At 39.0% G+C, this 17,967-nt stretch overlaps 1 long non-coding RNA gene across 1 annotated transcript in view; it reads left to right on the forward strand.

Moving 5' to 3' along the window:
* LOC133634982 (uncharacterized) overlaps positions 1-4,613 on the forward strand; it is a 58,440-nt gene extending 53,827 nt beyond the window's left edge. Inside the window, exon 2 of the long non-coding RNA XR_009822000.1 lies at positions 3,675-4,613. This is a non-coding gene — a long non-coding RNA (uncharacterized LOC133634982). The remainder of the gene's footprint in view (positions 1-3,674) is intronic.
* Positions 4,614-17,967: the final 13,354 nt, after the last annotated feature.

The following is a 17,967-nucleotide window of genomic DNA, read 5'->3' on the forward strand; positions in this document are numbered from 1 at the left end:
TACAGTGCTTTTCCTTCAAAAATAAGGACATTTCAATGTGACCCCAAACTATGAACGGTAGTGTATATATATATATATATATATATATATATATATATATATATATATATATATATATATATATATATATATATATATATATATATATATATATATATATATATATATATATATATATATATATATATATATATATATATATATATATATATATATATATATATATATATATATATATATATATACAGTTGTGTTCAAAAGTTTACATACACTTGTAAAGAACATGATGTCATGGCTGTCTTGAGTTTCCAATAATTTCTACAACCGTTATTTTGTTATGATGATTCATGAAGTTTGGTTCTTTTATGAATTTATTATGGGTCTACTGAAAATGTGAGCAAATCTACTGGGTCAAAAGTATACATACAGCAATGTTAATATTGCTGTATGTATATATTAACACATATTAACTTGGCAAGTTTCACTGCAATAAGGCGCTTTTGGTAGCCATCCACAAGCTTTTGCTTGAATTGTTGACCACTCCTCTTGACAAAATTGGTGCAGTTCAGCTAAATGTGTTGGTTTTCTGACATGGACTTGTTTCTTCAGCATTGTCCGCACGTTTAAGTCAGGACTTTGGGAAGGCCCTTCTAAAACCTTCATTCTAGCCTGATTTAGCTATTCCTCTAACACTTTTGACGTGTGTTTGGGGTCATTGTCCTGTTGGAACACCCAACTGCGCCCAAGACCCAACCTCCGGGCTGATGATTTTAGCTTGTCCTGAAGAATTTGAAGGTAATCCTCCTTTTTCATTGTCCCATTTACTCTCTGTAAAGAACCAGTTCCATTGGCAGCAAAACAGGCCCAGAGCATAATACTACCACCACCATGCTTGACGGTAGGTGTGCTGTTCCTGGGATTAAAGGCCTCACATTTTCTCCTCCAAACATATTGCTGGGTATTGTGGCCAAACAGCTCCATTTTTGTTTCATCTGACATCACATGGACAAAGATAAGACCTTCTGGAGGAAAGTTCTGTGGTCAGATGAAAAAAAAATATGCCCCCGTAGTATTTGATCCATACCCAGATTTGTAGTAACTAACAAAGTATCCAAACAACAGAAGAATAAGTGTGCAATACATTTTAATAGAAGTGTAGTTATAAACATGTTACAACAGAAAGTAAACATATATATTAACAGGAAATTAGCAAGTAGAATAATAATAAGTTTGTCAAAATAATACAACTAGAAAGTATGCAATATTTTACCGCAAACGTCAGCAGTCGAAGTAGGTGCCTTTGCAACCCATTTTGGTTTGATTACCAAATAATATATTGTGATGTATATTGTCAGATAGAAAAAGTAAAACTAATAACAACAAAAATGACTACACACTATATTGCCAAAAGTATTTGGCCACCTGCCTTGACTCACATATGAACTTGAAGTGCCATCCCATTCCTAACCCATAGGGTTCAATATGACCTTTTGCAGCTATTACAGCTTCAACTCTTCTGGGAAGGCTGTCCACAAGGTTGCAGAGTGTGTTTATAGGAATTGTCCACCATTCTTCCAAAAGCGCATTGGTGAGGTCACACACTGATGTTGGTGGAGAAGGCCTGGCTCTCAGTCTCCGTTCTAATTCATCCCAAAGGTGTTCTATCGGGTTCAGGTCAGGACTCTGTGCAGACCAGTCAAGTCCATCCACACCAGACTCTGTCATCCATGTCTTTATGGACCTTGCTTGCACAGTCATGTTGGAAGAGGAAGGGGCCCGCTCCAAACTGTTCCCACAAGGTTGGGAGCATGGAATTGTCCAAAAATGTTTTGGTATCCTGGAGCATTCAAAGTTCCTTTCACTGGAACTAAGGGGCCAAGCCCGACTACTGAAAACCAACCCCACACCATACCACACCTCCACCAAATTTCACACTCGGCACAATGCAGTCCGATATGTAGCGTTCTCCTGTCAACCTCCAAACCCAGACTGGTCCATCAGATTGCCAGATGGAAAAACATGATTAATCACTCCACAATATATGTATAAAAAATATACATTTAGGCCTCCACTCAGACTTGATACCAGGGACTCCAAAGGGTTTAGGTTAAAAAAATGTTTTAAAAATGTCATTATTTAGTATTATTATTATTATTATTATTATTATTATTCAAAGTTTAAATATCTATATCAATATTAGGTATATCTGTCAATATAACGTTTTTTTTTTTTTTTTTTAGATTTAAGTTGTATGCCCTTTTTGTGAAAGAAAACCCAGTTTTTTATGGAAAAAACACAAAATATTAAATATTTTCCCCCAATAAAATTTTAAAGTTGAACATTTCAGATTATATAATAATTGGAGCTCATAACATAACTCATAACAACATTGATTTTAATTTTTTTTTTTTTTTTGAGCAATGACACTTAAAAAAAAAAAAAAAGTCCCACTAAAATTATTGGGCATCCAAAAGGGTCCTGCTCAGTAAAGTGTTAAAAAATAAATCGTAATTTAAAAAGAAAACTGTTAACACAATAGTCTCGAGATCAACTTCAGATCTATTCGTCCATTATAACTTGTATTGTTGTTTATTATGTTCCTTGTTTGTTCATTTTAGGCCCCTCTTTAAAAAAAAACAACAACATAGTTTTGTATATTGCAAACACAAAATATGCAACATTTTCCCCCAAAAAATATCTCAAAGTGGAATACTTAACGTGACCTAATTGGAGCCTTGAATAGGTCAACAATTCATAATGACGTTGTTTTTTATTCATTATTATGTTTTAAAGAAAGAAACTGCCTGCATGACAGCTTAGTGTTAGAGTCAACATAGCAACATTTTATTGTCACCTCTTTACTCTTTTATACCACTTTGTATGTTTTTTATTTTTTTTTATCGTATTTTTAGAATGTGCCGTGGGGCCGTTAAAAAATTACCTGCGGGCCGCACTTTGGACATCCTTGGCTTAGACGCAGCTGCTCGGCCATGGAAACCCAATCCATGAAGCTCTCTGCGTACTGTACGTGGGCTAATTGGAAGGTCACATGACGTTTGGAGCTCTGTAGCAACTGACTGTGCAGAAAGTCTTTTGCACTATGCGCTTCGGCATCCGCTGACCCCTCTCTAGTCAGTTTACGTGGCCTACCACTTGGTGGCTGAGTTGCTGTTGTTCCCCAAACTCTTCCATTTCCTTATAGTAAAAGTTGACTTTGGAATATTTAGGAGCGAGGACATGTGTGTGTGTGTGTGTGTGTGTGTGTGTGTGTGTGTGTGTGTGTGTGTGTGTGTGTGTGTGTGTGTGTGTGTGTGTGTGTGTGTGTGTGTGTGTGTGTGTGTGCATGCACTTGACTGCTCGCAGAAGCCTGATCCATCCACAACAGTGTCTCCACTTATCTTGCTCGCCTTATTTAGAAATTCCTACCCGAAGTACAAATGCAACCGGCTTAATATTGAAGAAAAACACAAATGCGTTTCTTCAACATTTCTTTTTTTCCCCCCATTATTCCTTAAAAAAAGCAGCGACTCCTTGCCTACTGTGCACGGATCCCTTCATCCTGCATGGATGATTGCACCGGGCGAGGGAAGACTTTCATGTGGATACACTAACCTGCCTCTCTCTCTCTCTCTCTCCCAGCATCACACTAACCTCACTTTCTCTCTTTTGTGCAGGAGCCGCTGAAGCTGTTACATCAGACCAAAGGGCCAAGACGCTGACATCACACGGACACACAATCACATCACCAGCGGACGCGGGTTACGGATTTTTCCGTGGTCCGGGTGAAGCGAAGTGAACAATCAAGCTGAACGGATCCAAACTGGATTGAAAATGAAAAAAAAAAAAAAAAAAAAAAATTAAAAAAAAAAAAAAAAAAAAAAAAAAAAGAACAGGAGTCTGCTGGATGTGCGCAAGAAAAAAGATCACACAGAATATTGATAATACAATCGATTTATTACGGGTTGTTTGGAGCAGGTGGTTTCACTGGAGTTGGTGTGCTTCGTCAAACTGTAGTAGACGGGGTGTGTCAGTTGGTCAACGAAAAAAAAAAAAATGAAAAAAAAAAAAAAAAAAAAAAAAAGAACAGGAGTCTGCTGGATGTGCGCAAGAAAAAAGATCACACAGAATATTGATAATAAAATCGATTTATTACGGGTTGTTTGGAGCAGGCGGTTTCACTGGAGTTGGTGTGCTTCGTCAAACTGTAGTAGACGTGGTGTGTCAGTTGGTCAACGAAAAAAAAAAATGAGAAAAAAAAAAAAAGAACAGGAGTCTGCTGGATGTGCGCAAGAAAAAAGATCACACAGAATATTGATAATAAAATCGATTTATTACGGGTTGTTTGGAGCAGGTGGTTTCACTGGAGTTGGTGTGCTTCGTCAAACTGTAGTAGACGTGGTGTGTCAGTTGGTCAACGAAAAAAAAAAAAATGAAAAAAAAAAAAAAAAAAAAAAAAAAGAACAGGAGTCTGCTGGATGTGCGCAAGAAAAAAGATCACACAGAATATTGATAATAAAATCGATTTATTACGGGTTGTTTGGAGCAGGTGGTTTCACTGGAGTTGGTGTGCTTCGTCAAACTGTAGTAGACGTGGTGTGTCAGTTGGTCAACGAGTGTGTTGTTCACTTATCCTCTAAAGCAGTGTTTTTCAACCAGTCTGGTGTGCCGTGGGAGATTATCTAATTTCACCTATTTGGGTTAAAAATATTTTTTGCAAACCAGTAATTATAGTCTGCAAATGATGTGTTGTTGTTGAGTGTTGCTGCTGTCAAGAGCTCGGCAGCATAACCATGTAATACTCTTCCATATCAGTAGGTGGCAGCCGGTAGCTAATTGCTTTGTAGATGTCGGAAACAGCGGGAGGCAGCGTGCAGGTAAAAAGGTGTCTAATGCTTAAAACAAAAATAAACAAAAGGTGAGTGCCCCTAAGAAAAGGCAGTGAAACTTAACTACAAACTGGCTACAAAGTAAACAAAAACAGAATGCTGGACAACAGCAAAGACTTACTGTGGAGCAAAGACAGCATCCGAATGTACATCCGAACATGACATAACAATGTCCACACAAAGAAGGATAAAAACAACTGAAATATTCTTGAGCGCTAAAACAAAGTAGATGCGGGTAATATCGCTCAAAGGAAGACATGAAACTGCTGCAGGAAAACACCAAAAAAAGAGAAAAAGGCCACCAAAATAGGAGCGCAAGACAAGAACTAAAACACTACACACAGGAAAACATGAAAAACTCCAAATAAGTCATGGCGTGATGTGACAGGTGGTGACAGTACACCTAATTTGAGACAAGAGCTATAGTGATGCATGCTTGGTTATGGTTTAAATTCATATCCAACAACTGCGACAACGACTTTTTACTGACAACTGAGTTTTTTTGTTTTTTTATGATTTCTGCTGGTGGTGTGCCTCCAGATTTTTTCAACGCAAAAAATGTGCCTTGGCTCAAAAAAGGTTGAAAAACACTGCTCTAAAGGCCTTAGCGGCCACATGCACCTTTTAGCTCTTATTGCCAAAATTGTGCACACTACTGAATTGGGGTCGTATGGCCACTTATGTGGACACTTATACTGCCATCTGCTGGTGTCAGAAGAGTACAACACACAATGGAATTTGGAAAAAAAAAAGTGTAAAAATAACAATGTGCATGTCACTACACATTAAGTACACTTTTGTGTACTTATGGACTAAGTACATCGTATTAAAAGATGATTTTTAGTTTTTATTCTAATTAGGGTCCAATAAGCCCAAATATCAAAGAGAAATAATAAAAAAAAGCATGTAAACAAACAGCTTGGGACTTAAGAGGTTAAAGTGAAGTGAATTATATTTATATAGCGCTTTTCTCTAGTGACTCAAAGCACTTTTACATAGTGAAACCCAGTATCTAAGTTACATTTAACCCTTGTGTGGTGTTTGGGTCTGTGGGACCCGTTTTCATTTTTTTTATTAAAAGAAAAATGATACAATGAGACTCACTGACTTTGGCTCATTTTCTGGGAAGAACATATATCAGAATACATATTTAATGACCACACACCATATACCCCCCCCCCCCCCCCCTACACATTTATATTACATATAAGATGTCCGGGCTAATAGAAGTGTGGAAATTAATGTTTTGTGTACCACACACACACACACACACACAGCAGGCCGAGACAGGAGGAGGACAGAGTGTAGGTACACAGAACATCAGAGGGTCAAATGTGCGAGAAAATGAGAGCAGACAGTGTTGACAAACAATGTTGCAACCTTGTGTGCGAACGGCAGGTGCAGAAACACAAGAAAATAATCCCTGTGGGATGCAGAAACTGGCAGAGAAATGTCCCGTGCAACGTTCATATTGTTGTTACTCAGCCAGCGTTTGTGGGTCTGGTGGACCCGTTGCATTTTGTGGCTTTGTATTACCTGGCCGTCGAGGGAAGACTATGGAAAACATCGAATGCATTTGGACTGGCAAAGCAGACTGTATCAGTTATTGTCGCAGACTCAACGTCTAGGTCCAGAGTATATAAAGTCACCAAAAAGGAATGGACAATAAAGGTGAAGGCAAAAGAGTGAGGAGTGTCCTGACCAGATATCTAGATCCCTAGATTGATTGTTGTCAAATGTTCTTTATCACATTGTTTACTTGTCTAATAAAGATGTGATTAATTGATGATGTCTCAGGTGTGATTCACTACAATAGGGCCCCACAGCACACTGGATTCCAGTTCATTGAAATACCACAACACTGGATATTGTTCAGATAAGTTACATTTAAGAACGTGCACACAAAGCAACACTGGAGGTGACTATGACGTGCGCATTTTCCGCGCATGCGTACTAGGTCGCGTTGCCCCGGCAGACGGAGGGGTAAGGGGGTCTTAAACGACCATTGTGTAAGTGCGGACACTGATAAGGTTAGGTGGGATTTACCCTGGATAACCTTAGCCAGCTTAGTGTAAACGGGACCTAAGTTTCAAGCCCTCTTCTGCACAAGAAACCACCTGCTGGCCAAATGTATAATGACAAACAGACGTATCCCAACCACATAACGTGTGATGCATTGATTTGTTGTGTCCGTTATGTCTCTCGAATCACAATAAAGGTTTGACCATTCAAATAACATACGTATAATAAAATGTTTCAAATGTATTTTGTGTTTGTAATTCGCCAACAAGGTAGTATTATATGGCAAGTTGTGTGTTTTTTCTTTCACATACGGCTTATGGGCTTGAAGAGGAAACTGACACTATAATGTAACTTGGACAAAGATGCACAGAACAGAAGATATTTAGTTAAATTTGTTGTTTTTAGTTTTAAGTGATCCTTTTTTTTCCCGACACGTCTCTATTAATAAAGAATAAACACAGCATGCGTTATCGTAATAAACGTAATGTTTATGTATACACAATTAGAAAGTGACGTTGCCAGTGCTCGGACCCGCGTCTGGGGGCATAAAAGGCATGTACACTACCGTTCAAAAGTTTGGGGTCACATTGAAATGTCCTTATTTTTGAAGGAAAAGCACTGTACTTTTCAATGAAGATAACTTTAAACTAGTCTTAACTTGAAAGAAATACACTCTATACATTGCTAATGTGGTAAATGACTATTCTAGCTGCAAATGTCTGCTTTTTGGTGCAATATCTACATAGGTGTATAGAGACCCATTTCCAGCAACTCAAGTAAATATTTGGGTGACTACTCCTTACTTTTACTTGAGTAATAAATCTCTAAAACAACAGTACTCTTACTTGAGTACAATTTCTGGCTACTCTACCCACCTCTGCGTTTGACTCAAAGGTTTGGGATCATTTGGATCCCGAGATACCTGTCAGGCTTTATAGTAGTTGTGTTTGCAAAGGAAGGCTATGTAATACGAGAAATTGCAAGGAAACTTCAAATCTCTTACCCTGCTGTTAACGACCCCCTTCAGAGAACAAACAGGCTCTTACAAGGCCATAAAAAGGAGTAGGATGCCCAAGAATAGAATACGTAGTTTGTAGTTAGACAGGTTGTCAACTGGCAGTTGCACTAAAATAGTACTAATCAAAGATCAGTATCAGCCTTAGCAGGGGTTTTTAGGATGCCGGAGTACAACAATCTCAGACTGGCCAAAGGGATGGACTGAAATGTGGAACAGAGCACAGACATTGAACAATGGAAACCTAGAAGAAGTTGTTTTGGGGCATACTGTGTTGTCTAAGTTTGCAGTCTTTTTCAAGCCTTGGGAAACAAAGCAACCGTCGAAGCTGCGGTTACTAAACTAAACTTAAGAAATCAGTAATACTCCCTCATTATCGTCTTTAGCTGTGCGATACAACCGCAAAAATATGCTCTAATTATCAATATCCATATATAATTAACTTGGATCAGTTTGATTGATTGATTGATTGAGAAGTTTATTGACAGCTTAAAGGAATTGAATCCATGTAATGCTTTAAAAAGGCAAATGGATGGCACAAAAAGCCATAAATATTCATCACTTTTGATACATTCAATAATAAAATATATACAACCTGAAATATGTGTATAAAAAATTACATAAAACATTTATAAATGATGTACATATACACAGTATACATGTCAGGTGATTTGAAAAACATATATATATATATATATATATATATATATATATATATATATATATATATATATATATATATATATATATATATATATATATATATATATATATATATATATATATATATATATATATATATATATATATATATATATATATATATATACACTATGTACATGACTATGCACATGTTTACTCCAAGAGTGTGCAAAACAGAATGAGAAAATACGTTGTGTCCTTGGGCAAGACACTTCACCCTTGCTCCTGATGGGTGCTGGTTAGCGCCTTGCATGGCATCAGTGTGTGAATGGGTGTGTGAATGGGTGAATGTGGAAATAGTGTCAAAGCGCTTTGAGTACCTTGAAGGCAGAAAAGCGCTATACAAGTATAACCCATTTATCATGTATTATCATTATATATACACTATAACCACATATAAATATATATATACTATAACCACATATAAATATATATATACACTATAACCACATATAAATATATATACACTATAACCACATATAAATATATATACACTATAACCACATATACATATATATTACACTATAACCAAATACAAATATATATACACTATAACCACATATAAATATATATATACACTATAAGCACATATAAATATATATACACTATAACCACATATAAATATATATATATACACTATAACCACATATAAATATATATACACTATAACCACATATAAATATATATTACACTATAACCAAATACAAATATATATACACTATAACCACATATAAATATATATACACTATAACCAAATATAAATATATATACACTATAACCACATATAAATATATATACACTATAACCACATATAAATATATATATATATATATATATATATATATACATATATATATACACTATAACCACATATAAATATATATACACTATAACCACATATAAATGTATATACACTATAACCACATATAAATATATATATACTATAACCACATATAAATATATATACACTATAACCACATATAAATATATATATACTATAACCACATATAAATATATATACACTAAAACCACATATAGATATGTATACACTATAACCACATATACATATATATACACTATAACCACATATAAATATATATACACTATAACCACATATAAATATATATACTATAACCACATATAAATATATATACACTATAACCACATATAAATATATATACACTATAACCACATATATATATATATATATATATATATATATATATATATATATATATATATATATATATATATATATATATATATATATATATATATATATATATATATATATATATATATATATATATATATATATACTATAACCACATATAAATATATATATATATATACTATAACCACATATAAATATATATACACTATCCATCCATCCATCCATCCATCTTCAACCGCTTATCCGGAATCGGGTCGCGGGGACAGCAGCTCCAGCAAAGACCCCCAGACTTCCCTCTCCAGAGCAACATTTGCGACTTCCTCCTGGGGAATCCCGAAGCGTTTCCAGGCCAGAGAGGAGATGTAATCCCCCCATCTGGTCCTTGGCCTGCCGGGGGGTCTCCTCCCAGTGGGACGTGCAACAAGGACCTCCCTAGGGAGACGCTCGTGAGGCATCCGCACGAGATGCCCGAACCACCTAAGCTGGCTCCTTTCCAAGCGAAGGAGCAGCGGCTCTACTCCGAGTCTCTCTCGGGTGACTGCACTTCTCACCCTATCTCTAAGGGAGATGCCAGCCACCCTTCTGAGGAAACTCATTTCGGCCGCTTGTATCCGCGATCTTATTCTTTCGGTCATTACCCACACTTCATGACCATAGGTGAGAGTAGGAATGTAGATAGCTCGGTAGACCGAGAGCTTTGCCTTCTGACTCAGCTCCCGTTTCGTCACAACAGTGCGGCAGAGAGACTGCAATACTGCCCCAGCTGCTCCGATTCTCCGGCTGATTTCCTTCTCCATCTTTCCCTCACTCGTGAACAAGACCCCGAGATACTTAAACTCCTCCACCTGGGACAGAGTCCTGTCCCCTACCCGGACTGTACAAACCATCGGTTTCCTGCTGAGAACCATGGCCTCAGATTTGGAGATGCTGATCCTCATTCCAGCCGCTGAACACTCGGCTGCGAACCGATCCAGTGAGAGCTGAAGGTCACGAACCGAAGGTGCCATCAGGACCACATCATCTGCAAACAGCAGTGACGCAACCTTTAGCCCCCCGAGACGTATACCCTCTCCGCCATGGCCACGACTCCGCCTAGAAATCCTGTCCATGAAAATCACAAACAGGATAGGTGACAGAGCGCAGCCCTGGCGGAGACCAACCCCCACTGGAAACGGATCCGACTTACATCCAAGCACCCGGACACAACTCTCGCTTTGGTTGTACAGAGATTGGATGGCCCTCAGCAGGGTTCCCCTCACTCCGTACTCCCTCAGCACCTCCCACAAGATCTCCCGAGGGACGCGGTCATACGCCTTCTCCAAATCCACAAAACACATGTAGACTGGATAGGCATACTCCCAGGCCCTCTCCAGGATTCCCGCAAGCGTAAAGAGTTGGTCAGTTGTTCCACGACCAGGACGGAATCCACATTGCTCCTCTTGAATCTGAGGTTCGACTATCGGCCGGACCCTCCTTTCCAGTACCTTGGCGTAAACTTTCCCAGGGAGGCTGAGTAGTGTGATACCCCTGTAATTAGCACACACCCTCTGGTCCCCCTTTTTGAAAAGGGGAACCACCACCCCAGTCTGCCACTCCCTCGGCACTGTCCCAGACTTCCACGCAATGTTGAAAAGGCGTATCAACCAAGACAGCCCATCAACACCCAGAGCCTTCAATATTTCTGGACGGATCTCGTCAACCCCCGGAGCTTTGCCACCGTGGAGTTGTCTAACTACCTCAGTGACTTCACCCCGAGAGATCGACGTCGATCCCCCATCATCCTCAGGCCCTGCTCCTATCAGGGAGGGTGTGTCTGATGTATTTGGGTTCAGGAGTTCCTCAAAGTGCTCTTTCCAACGCCCTACGACTTCCTCACTTGAAGTCAGCAAAGTCCCATCCCTGCCGTACACAGCTTGGATGGTTCCCTGCTTCCCCCTCCTGAGGTGCCGTATGGTCTTCCAGAACAGCTTTGGTGCCGCCCGATAGTCCTTCTCCATGGATTCCCCGAACTGCTCCCACACCCTCTGCTTAGCCTCGTCCACAGCCACGGCCGCTGCCCTTCGGGCCCGTCGGTACCTTGCAACTGCCTCCGGAGTCCCCTGGGATAACATACCCCGGTAGGACTCCTTCTTCAGTCGGACGGCTTCCCTGACCACCACTGTCCACCAGGGTGTTCGAGGGTTACCGCCCCTTGAGGCACCTAAGACCTTCTGGCCACAGCTCGCAGCTGCAGCTTTAGCAATAGAGGCTTTGAACACTGCCCATTCCTGTTCAATGTCCCCAACCTCCACAGGGATGGCAGAGAAGTCCCGCCGGAGGTTGGAGTTGAAGTCCTTCCGGACAGAGGACTCCTCCAAACGTTCCCAGTTCACCCGCACTACACGCTTGGGTTTGCCAGGTCTGTCCAGAGGTTTCCCCCGCCATCTAACCCAACTCACCACCAGATGGTGATCAGTTGACAGTTCAGCCCCTCTCTTCACCCGAGTGTCCAAAACATACGGCCTCAGATCAGCTGATACGATTACAAAATCGATCATTGATCTTTGGCCTAGGGTGCTCTGGTACCAGGTACACCTATGAGCATCCTTATGCTTGAACATGGTGTTTGTTATCGCAAGTCCGTGACTAGCACAGAAGTCCAATAACAATCCACCACTCAGGTTCAGATCAGGGAGACCGTTCCTCCCAATCACGCCAGTCCAAGTATCACTGTCATTGCCCACGTGCGCGTTGAAGTCCCCCAGCAAGACTATGGAATCCCCTGCCGGTGCCCCATACAGGACCCCATGCAAGGTATCCAAGAAGGCTGAATACTCTGAACTCCTGTTTGGTGCGTATGCACAAACAACAGTCAGAGTTTTCCCCCCTCCAACCCTAAGGCGAAGGGAGGCGACCCTCTTGTCCACTGGGGTGAACTCCAACGTACAGGCACTCAGCCGGGGACTCGTGAGTATCCCCACACCCGCCTGTGCCCTCACGCCCTGAGCAACTCCAGAAGTGAACAAGGTCCATCCCTTGTCCAGGAGTGTGGTTTCAGAGCCCTTGCTATGCGTAGAGGTAAGCCCCACCAGATCCAACCGGTAGCGCTCCACCTCTCGCACCAGCTCAGGCTCCTTCCCCACCAGCGTAGAGACGTTCCACGTCCCGAAAGTCAGCCTCTGCTGCCCCGAATTGGTCCGTCTGGAGCCTCCACTTTCACTGCCATCCACTTGGCAGCGCACCCGACCCCACTGGTTCCGACCGCGGGTGGTGGGCCCACGTGGCAGAGAAGATGGTGTGTCCACGTAGCTTCTTCGGGCTGTGCCCGGCCGGGCTCCGTGGCAAGCCCGGCCACCAGGCGCTCGCTGACGAGCCCTACCTCCGGGCCTAGCTCCGGAGGAGGGCCCCGGGCTTCCTCCGGGCCGGGTAACGCATCCTCTTATAGTATAGTTCATGGGGGGTATCGTAACCCTGATGGGGGGGGCATTCGGGTACTACACCTTGCCCAAGGGTGACCCGGAACTATGTAAGGCAGGGGCGTTCAACTCCCTGAGGCTTAATACAAGCCCACATACCTAATACAAGCCCACATATACACTATAACAACATATAAATATATATACACTATAACCACATATAAATATGTATACACTTTAACCACAAATAAATATATATACACTATAACCACATATAAATATATATACACTATAACCACATATAAATATGTATGCACTTTAACCACATATAAATATATATACACTATAACAACATATAATTATATATACACTATAACCACATATAAATATACACACACTATAACCACATATAAATATATATACATTATAACCACATATAAATTTATATATACACTATAACCACATATACATATATATACACACTATAACCACATATACATATATATACACTATAACCACATATAAATTTATATATACACTATAACCACATATACATATATATACACTATAACCACATGTAAACCTGTTTGATGCTTCGAAGAGTTGCTGGGTAACAATTTTTGGTTCAGGTCAGCTGCCACACGGAAACTGTGACAAAAACAAACAACATGTTTAGTTGACGCACTCCCTGGCAAACTTACCAAGGAGCTGTTTGTGTTATTAGGACCATCAGTGCTAAATATTATTAGTGTATCACTTCCCTCTGGTACTGCTCCCCTAGCATTCAAAACAGCGGTCTGCTCAAAAGACCTACCGGTAACCTCGATTCTGACCTCATGGTAAACTACCGGCCAATGTCCCACCTTCCCTTTATCTCGGAAATTCTTGGAAAAAAACCCGTTGCAGAGCCGCTAAATTAACACTTAGCGTCTAACAGTCCCTGGGAACCCTAAGAAAATGGAAATGCGGATTATCGGTCCTGTGAGACACCGGCACGTATTTAATAAAACCACCTTAACATTTGACAACAAAACAATTCGGAACTCGGTAAAATATCTCCGCGTTATTTTCCACCCAACTCTCTCATTTGAGTCACACGTTAAGGGTGTTACTAAAACAGCTTTCTTTCATCTCCGCAATATTGCTAGAATCCGTCCTATTTTGTCCACCAGCCACACTGAGATCATTATTTTCGTGTCTCCCTATGTCTAGCATTAAAAGTTTACAGTCGGTACAAAATGCGGCTTCTCACCACTGAAAAGTCTTTATTGTTGTTTTATTCAAATAAAATATTGTGTTTGGGAAAATTCATTAGAGCTGGTTCAAGATTATGTTTGGCCGGACCAGAATAAAGTTTGGGAAACATTGCAGCGTTTGTGTTCCTTCGACCGAACCCTAACCACTAAACTTAATCTGTTTAGGTTAGGTCACTATGTTACAACACACACACACACACACACACACACACACACACACACACACACACACACACACACACACACACACACACACACACACACACACACACACACATTGTTGTATTTGTTACCTTCTTGAGACCTCCAAAATTTGCCTACCTCTTTAGGACCAGCCTTTCTAGATATATAAAGATTTGTATTTACAACATTAATAATATATACATACTATGCAAATATAAAAAAAGGTAAGCTTTTAGTTCATCATTTAATTTTTTGAATTTTTTGTTTGTAATTGTTTTTACAAGAAAAGCTTACAATTTTGGCAATTTTATTAAAAGAGTCAGAGTTTTATTTGACAAACGTCACAATTGTATAGGAAAACGTTAACATTTTGGCAATATTATAATAATAATCTGAATTTTACGTGGCAAAATGATGACAAAAGTCATAGTTTTACTCCAAAAATTTTACTATTTTACAAGAACAACAAAGAAAATTGCAATATTTTGATGAAAGTCAGAATTTTACATTGCAAATGTCACCATTTTGCATTAAAAAGTAATAATTTTACCAAAAAACATAATAATATTACGAGAAAATATAGCAATTTTACAGAAACCGAAAGAATAAGAGAAATGTTTCCCAATTTTATAAGAAAAAAGTCGACACTTTGTGAGAAAAATAGTGCTTTTAGTTCATGTATTTATTTTGTATTTTTTGTTTGTAATTGGTTTTTAATCGTCATTATTTACTTCAAGTTATTACAGTATGTCTCTATAATTCCATTTCTTACACACACTCGTTATTACACATGTTGGCCAGAGGGGGAGCAATTCAAATTTTTACACACACTTGTTGTTTCATATGTTGACCAGAGAGGGCACACTTGTAAAACCGACACACAGTCAATTTGAAAAATTCCTCCTTTTTTGGGACCACCCTCATTTTGCTGGATTTCACCACCAGGGGGTGCAAATGAGATCTCTATGTTTTGTTTTTTGTTTTTTGCTTAAGGCCGATGACAAAGGAGTCAGGGACCACAGATGGCCCCTGTGCCGCACTTTCGGAAACCCAACTATAGAAGCTAACTGTTAATGGCCACTATAGTCTTAGTAGCGTAGTGTATTTGTTCATCCTATGGTCACATATGAGACGTGGGTTGTCTTACGTCGGCACCGGAAGTCGTAAAATCAGCCGTTCACCTGGCGGGTTTTTTTCGGGGATGAACAGGGAAGTCCTTCTTTAGCTGCCATCTTGTTTTATCATATATTGCTGCCTTTGCACCTGTCAATGTTTACTTTTGTATGCACATTAAATCAACAAAAAAATCTTGACTTTGAAGCAATGTTCACGGACTCTAGTATTTGGCTCTCTATTAGATGCAATGGTTTTTTTGTATTGGGACCATGATTTGGGTCCTTACTTGTATGGAAGGTACTTTTCCTTGTTGATGATAAATACAAGAACAGACACACACACACACACACACACACACACACACACACACACACACACACACACACACACACACACACACACACACACACACACACACACACACACACACACACACAGACAGGACAGTAGCCCCTGGTTATCTTTAGTGATGGGTGTAAAGGATCACATGGTGTGCTCATAAACTCACAGCTTTGCATGCATGGAAGTAGACACGTGTGTGTGTGTGTGTGTGTGTGTGTGTGTGTGTGTGTGTGTGTGTGTGTGTGTGTGTGTGTGTGTGTGTGTGCGTGTGTGTGTGTGTGTTCTAGTATTTCTACCCTTCTTGAGACATCAACAAGGAAAAGTAGCTTCCATATGAGGAGGTGTGAACAAGTGATGACATAAATCATAGTCCCAATACGGAAAACCATTGCATCTAATAGAGAATGTCTCATTTGCACCCCTGGTGGTGAAATCTATCAAAATGAGGGTGGTCCCAAAAAGGAAGGATTTTTCAAATTGACTCTGTGTCGGTTTTAAAAGTGCTCCCCCTCTGGTCAACATATGAAATAACAAGTGTGTGTAAAAATTTGAAGTGCTCCTCCTCTGGTCAACATTTGAAATAACAAGAGTGTGCAAGAAGTTGGAATGGACCTCCTTTGGCCAAGATTCATTAAAAAAATAAAAATAAATATGTATAAAGAGACATACTTTAATAACAAAGTAAATAATGAAGATTAAAAACCAATTACAAACAAAAAATGTAAAAAATAACTAAAAGCAGTCGACTTTTTCCTTATAAAATTGGGAGCAATTTCTCACATTCTTTCTGTTTCTGTAAAATTGCAATATTTTCTCGTAATATTATTATGTTTTTTTGTAAAATTATTACTTTTTAATGCAAAATTGTGACATTTTCCAGGTAAAATTCTGACTTTCATCACAATATTGCCAATTTTTTTGTTGTTCTTCTAAATTAGTGAACTTTTTTGAGTAAAATTATGACTTTTGTCATAATTTTGCCACGTAAAATTCCGATTATTATTACAATATTGCCAACATTTTTAAGTTTTCTTATAAAATTGTGACTTTTGTAGAGTCAAATGTTGACTCCTTTAATAAAATTGCCAAAATGTTAAGCTTTTCTTGTAAATTTGCGACTGTTATTGAGTAACATTCCAACTTTTATTATAATATGGCACACATGTTCAGTTTTTCTTGTAAGATTTTGACTTGCGTTGAGTAAAATGACGACTTTTATTATAATACTAGAGGTAGGCATTTTTCGGAGGTCTCAAAATGTAACAAATACAAGAATGTGTGAGTTTGTGTGTGTGTGCTGTTTGTGTGTGTGTGCGTGTGTGTGCTTTCTTGTATTTCTACCCTTCTTGAGACATCAACAAGGAAAAGTAGCTTCCATATGAGGAGGTGTGAACAAGTGATGACAAAAATCATGGTCCCAATACGGAAAACCATTGCATCTAATAGAGAATGTCTCATTTGCACCCCTGGTGGTGAAATCTATCAAAATGAGGGTGCTTCCAAAACGGAGGGATTTTTAAATTGACTGTGTGTCAGTTTTAAAAGTGCTCCCCCTCTGGCCAACATATGAAATAACAAGTGTGTAAGAAATTGAAATGCACCCCCTTTGGTCAAAATTCATTAAAAAATAAATGAATAAATATGTATATAGAGACATACTGTAATAACTTGAAGTAAATAATGAAGATTAAAAACCAATTACAAACAAAAAATACAAAATAAATACATTAACTAAAAGCACTATTTTTCTCACAAAGTGTCGACTTTTTTCTTATAAAATTGGGAAAAATGTCTCTTATTATTTCGGTTTCTGTAAAATTGCTATATTTTCTCATAATATTATTATGTTTTTTGGTAAAAGTATTACTTTTTAATG

This window comes from Entelurus aequoreus, linkage group LG19 (genome assembly GCF_033978785.1).
Source record: "Entelurus aequoreus isolate RoL-2023_Sb linkage group LG19, RoL_Eaeq_v1.1, whole genome shotgun sequence".
Taxonomy (NCBI): Eukaryota; Metazoa; Chordata; class Actinopteri; order Syngnathiformes; family Syngnathidae; genus Entelurus; species Entelurus aequoreus.